This window comes from Lepisma saccharinum, chromosome 24 (genome assembly GCF_977018435.1).
Source record: "Lepisma saccharinum chromosome 24, izLepSacc3.1, whole genome shotgun sequence".
Taxonomy (NCBI): Eukaryota; Metazoa; Arthropoda; class Insecta; order Zygentoma; family Lepismatidae; genus Lepisma; species Lepisma saccharinum.
The window spans coordinates 16759334-16765696 of NC_139252.1; positions in this window are offsets into that span (position 1 = coordinate 16759334).

A 6363-nucleotide genomic window follows, 5' to 3' on the forward strand; every position below is an offset into this window, starting at 1 on the left:
TGTAATGAATCCTGTAACAACGCTGGATTTTCGTGTGGATTTTTTTACTTCTATGAGTTTGCAATGCTTTCTGTATGCGCGTGGTTTTGTTCACAGAAGGTCTCAGGGTTTGTGATTTGAACTTTAGGTAGGAATATTGGAATAGGATAAAATAGGTAAAATTGGACGTTGCAGAACGCCTTAGTCTGGCTTCTTTTCTGAGACCTGTCCAGCATGGGTGACCTTGCTGGTAGAAAATCTACCGCTGGCATAGCTCTCAGCCTCAACAAAGCACGCAAACCCCTAAGCCCGCACGGTCAGTGCTACTATAAGGCGCAATCTCTGGAGGGGTTTTCAGTCTCTGAAAAATATAATAATTAAACATTTTTAATGAAAATCATCTCTGGCTTGGTCAGTAGGGAAAATAAGTTTGAAGCGAGTTTTATGATTGAACGCGATTCTCTCGAATAATCAAGTCTTGATCCTACATTCGAAATGTGATAATGAAAATGCTTTTAAGCTCTGAACTGCTTAATAATATAACATTTTTATGAAAATCATCTCTGGCTTGATCTGTAGCGAAAATTAGATTACAACGAATATTCGCATTTAACGCGAATATCTCGAAAATTCAAGTTCTAATCCTATGTAGAAATGTCAGAATTAAAACGATGTTCAGGCTATGAAAAGCACAATAATATAACATTTTAATGAAAATCATATCTGGTTGCTCTGTAGAGAAAATGAGTTTCAAAAGAGTATTATCATTGAACGCGAATTTTTCGAAAAGACAACTTATCACCCTATAGTCAAAATGTAAATATTCAAAAGCTTTTCAGGCTCTGAAAAGCATAATTGTTTACCATTTTAATGGAAATGATCTCTGGCTTGCTCTGTAGAGAAAATGAGTTTCAAACGAATATTAGCATTGAACGCGAGTTTCTGGAGATAATAACTTTAGAACCTATTGTCGAAATGTCAGAATTAAAACGATTCTCAGGCTCTTAAAAGTTTAATAATACAACATTTTAATGAAAATCATCTCTGGCTTGCTCTGTAGAGAATATGAATTTCTAACGAGTGAATTGAACGTGAATTTCTCGAAAAATTAAGTTATCATCCTGTAGACGAATTGTAATAATTAAAACGCTTCTCAAGCTCTGAAAAGCATAATAAATCAACATCTTAATGAAAGTCATTTCTGGCATGCTCTGTAGAGAAAATGGGTTTCAAGTGAGTATTTGAATTTAACACGAATTTTTCAAAAATTCAAGTTTTGAACCTATAGTCGAAATGTCAGAATTAAAACGTTTCTCAGGCTCTGAAAAGCATAATAATTCAACATTCTAATGAAAATCAGCTCTGGCTTGCTCTGTAGAGAAAATGAGTTTCATACGAGTATTAGCATTGAACGCGAATTTCTCGAAAAATTAAGTTTTGATCTTGTAGTAGAAATGTTAAAATTAAGACGCTTCTCAAGTTCTGTAAAGCATAATAATTTATCATTTTAATGATTATCATATCTGGCTTGCTCTGTAGAGAAAATGGGTTTCAAGCGAGTATATGCATTTATCGCGAATATCTACAAAAATCGAGTTATTATCCTGTAGTCGAAATGTAATAATTAAAACGCTTCTAAAGCTCTGAAAAGCATAACAATTCTACATTTTAATGAAAATCATTTCTGGCTTGCTCTGTACAGAAATAGGGTTTCAAGTGAGTAATTGCATTTAATACGAATTTTTCCAAAGATCAAGTTTTGAACCTATAGTCGAAATGTCAGAATTAAAACGTTTCTCAGGTTCTGAAAAACATAATAATTCAACATTCTAATGAAAATCAGCTCTGGCTTGCTCTATAGAGAAAATGAGTTTCATACGAGTATTAGCATTGAACGCGAATTTCTCGAAAAATTAAGTTATCATCCTGTAGTCGAAATGTAATAACTAAAACGCTTCTCAAGCTCTGAAAAGCATAATAATTCATTATCTTAATAGAAATCATTTATGGCTTGGTTTGTAGAGAAAATTAGTTTACAACGAGTATTAGCATTGAACGCGAATTTCTCGAAAAATCAAGTTATCATCATGTACTTGAAACGTAATAATTAAAACGCTTCTCAAGCTCTGAAAAGCATAATAAATCAAAATTTTAATGAAAGTCATCTCTGGCATGCTCTCTAGAGAAAATGGCTTTCAATTTAAGTATTTGCATTTAACAAGATTTTTTCAAAAAATCAAGTTTTGAACCTATAGTCGAAATGTAAGAATTGAAACCTTTCTCAGACTCTGAAAAGCATAATAATTCAACATTTTAATGAAAATCAGCTCTGGCTTGCTCTGTAGAGAAAATGAGTTTCATACGAGTATTAGTATTGAACGCGAATTTCTCGAAAAATTAAGTTATCATCCTGTAGTCGAAATGTAATATTTAAAACGTTTCTCAGGCTCTGAAAAGCATTATAATTCAACATTCTAATGAAAATAAGCTCTGGCTTGCTCTGTAGAGAAAATGAGTTTCATACGAGAATTAGCATTGAACGCGAATTTCTCGAAAAATTAAGTTTTGATCTTGTAGTAGAAATGTCAGAATTAAGACGCTTCTCAAGCTCTGAAAAGCATAATAATTTATCATTTTAATGATTATCATCTCTGGCTTGCTCTGTAGAGAAAATGGGTTTCAAGCGAGTATTTGCATTTAATGCGAATTTCTCCAAAACTCGAGTTATCATCCTGTAGTCGAAATGTAATAATTAAAACGCTTCTCAAGGTCTGAAAAACATAATAATTCAACATTTAAAGAAAATCATCTCTGGCTTGCTCTGTAGAGAAAATAAGTTTCAAGCGAGTATTAGCATTTAACGCGAATTTTTCGAAAAATCAAGTTTTGAACCCATAGTCGAAATGTCAGAATGAAAACGTTTTTCAGGCTCTGAAAAGAATAATGAATCAACATTTTAATGAAAATCATTTCTGCCTTGCTCTGTAGAAAATATGAGTTTCAAACGAGTATTAGCATTGAACGCGAATTTCTCGAATAATTAAGTTATCATCGTGTAGTCAAAATGCAATAATTAGAACGCTTCTCAATCTTTGAAAATAATAATAATTCAACATTTTAATGAAAATCAGCTCTGGCTTGCTCTGTAGAGAAAATGAGTTTCATACGAGTATTAGCATTGAACGCTAATTTCTCGAAAAATTAAGTTTTGATCTAGCAGTAGAAATGTCAGAATTAAGACGCTTTTCAGGCTCTTCTTGGCTGCTACAGCCCCTAAAGGGCCCTCGCCTCTCTTACAATGATAGCACATTCACTTCTGTCTTCTGCTCGAAGTCTCCACCGTCTTACTCCCATCCTCCTAAAATCTTCCTCATCAACCTCCAACCATCTTTTCCTTGGCCTTCCTCTTAATCTTCACCCTCCTGGTGTCCCTTTATTGACCTTTTTAGCAGCTCTGTTTTCAGGTATTCTTTACACATGTCCTAGCCACCTGAGTCTCATGCTTCTTATATCGGAAACTATATCTGTTTTTTTGTAGTAGAGTGTTCTAATTTCATCGTTTCTCCTTATTCGCCGTTGACCATTCTCATTTACTGGCCCGCATATTTTCCTCAGTATCCTTCTTTCCCATCTTCGCAAAAGTTCTTCATCTGCTTGCACCAAAGTCTATGTCTCTGCTCCATATGTCACCACTGACATTAAGACTAGCTAATATACTTTGATTTTCAAATTTCTACTCAGGCTGCGAGATTTGAAAACTCTTAACAATGAAAAATAGCTTCGATTACCAGCTGCAATTCTTGCTTTTCTTTCCTCCTTAATATTATTATACATGGTAACTTATGTTCCAAGATATTGAAAATTTTGAATTTTTCATACGTGCCTCCATCAAATTGTATATATTGGCCTTCCGTGAATTCCATATTTCGCGCTGAGAACATGTATTTAGTCTTGTGTTTTTTTATTTGGAGTCCCATCTCACTAGCTGTGTTCTCCAATCTTTCCAGTCCTTCCTTCACTTCTTGCAATCTTCGTGCCATCATATCAATGTCATCAGCATATGCTAGATTTTAGTTCACTGTGTTGAAGAGAGTTCCTACTGGGTTACACTCATGATCTTTTCTAAAACTATATTGAATAATATCGTAGATAGCACATCTCCTTGTCTCAAACCTTGGTTTACTGCAAATTCCCTTGTGAGCTCTGCTTCAATCTTCACCTTGCATTTAGTACCCCGAGGCGTCATTCTGGTTAATCTTATTAGCTTGTTTAGGATCCCTAGCTCCTTCATTGCCTCATACAATTTTCCTCGTATGATACTGTCATATGCCTGCTTAAAGTCTATAAATAACTGATGAATATTCATAACATTTCTCCATTATCTGCCTGACTATAAAGATTTGATCCGAAGTGGATCTGTTTGGTCTAAAACCACACTGATAATCCCCTATTATTCCCTCAGTCAGTGGTGACAATCTTCCTGCTAGGATTTTTGCAAGCACTTTGTATATTACGCTCACTAGGGCTATAGTTCATGTTCCCATATATCAGATAACAATTTGTGTATATACTTAATTAGTTGATTCCCCTGAGTTCTTAACCATTTCAGCAGTGATGTTATTAATCCCTGGGGCTTTGTTATTCTTTAGAGGCTTAATAACTGTTCTAACTTCTTCCAGTGTTGGAGATGTTCCGGTTTCGTCATCATGGTACTCCTCTTCATCATTCAATTCTAGATCTTGGAACCCGTCTTCCACATTAAGTAGCTGACTGAAGTATTCTGCCCATCTCTCTAAGATCTCATTTTCCCCGCCTATTAGGTTTCCTGCTTGGTCCTTACAGAAAGCTGTCTTCGGTTGGAAGCCTTTCCTTATATCCTTCACCCTCATATACATTTTCCTTACTTGCTGATTACTACTATATTCTTCAAGTTCCTCAATCCACTCTTTCTCAAAGCATCGTTTCTTTCTCCTGCACACACAGTCTGCTTCCTTTCTTTTAAGTCTACATTGTTCTGTGTTATATCTGGTTTTCCTATTAAGCATTCTCTTTCCAGCCTCATTTCTTTCATTTATTGCTGCTTTACATTCCTCATCAAACCATTTACCTCTTTGGATCTTCGTCTTCTCTCCCAGCACTTCCTGTGCTGTTTCATGTAGGATATCCTTTATTATACTCCATTTCCCTTCAATACCTTCGATTTCCCACCTTTGACTTCTGTCTTCAAGTTGGTTGCCTACCATTAAACGGAATTGTTTGGCAATGGCTTCATCTCTTTTTAACTTCTCATCATCATACCTTGAGGTCACTTTCGCTCTTCTTCCATCCCTACATGTAGCTATTCTCTGTCTGTATTTAATGCGTACTAAATAATCACTGTCTGCTCCTCGACAGCTATCTGCTGTTAGTATATCAGAGGCATGTCTTCTGTCTATCAGCACATGGTCAATTTGGTTTTGTGTTACACCATCTGGTGAACACCATGTCATTTTCCTCACCTTCTTCCTTTGATGCCAGGTGCTTCCAATGACCATTAAGTTACACATAGTCAGATCTATCAGTCTCAGACCATTATCATTTGAAATTTCATGCAAACTTTCCTTTCCTATATAGTCTTGGAATGCTTCTTCACGTCCAACCTTGGCATTAAAGTCTCCCATTATTATCTTAATGTCATGTTTTGGTATACGATCGATTACCTGATCCAGCTGCTGGTAGAATCCATCCTTTTCATCTTCTTCTGCCTCTTCCGTTTCGGCATATAAACATACTAAGGTAATGTTGAAGAACTTGGCTTTCATTCTCAGCGTACATAAGCTCTCATTTATTGGTTTGAATTTCTTTACTACAGTTTTATATTTATTGTTTAGTAGGAATCCTGTGCCACCTCTTGTATTTTCACTGCTTCCACTATACATTAATGTGTAATCCCCAGTAGATAACATTCCATTTCCTTGCCACCTGATCTCCTGCAATGCCGCTACTATTATTATGTATTTCTTCATTTCCTCCTTTAGGTTTTCCAATGCACCTGCTTTACTTAATGTTCTAACATTCCATGTGGCCAGGTATATATCATTCTTCCGTTTACGTAGTCCTTTAGCATGCCTGTGTCTTTCCATAGAATACGTCCGGCTATCATTGTTTCTGAGTTCCGCAACAATGATTGTTTTATGGGATAGGGTCGCTAGTCCCATGCTCAACCCCCAACCTGGAGGACCAAGGTTTGTATCAGGTTTGCTCCTTTATTTATTTATTTAAAGACATGACACTACAGGCAAATGCCCATTTACAGTGTCTTGTATTATAACACTGTTTGGTACACAAAATATGCAATCAGAAGAATTCAAAAAGTACAATAATATGATAATATGTGTTACAGTA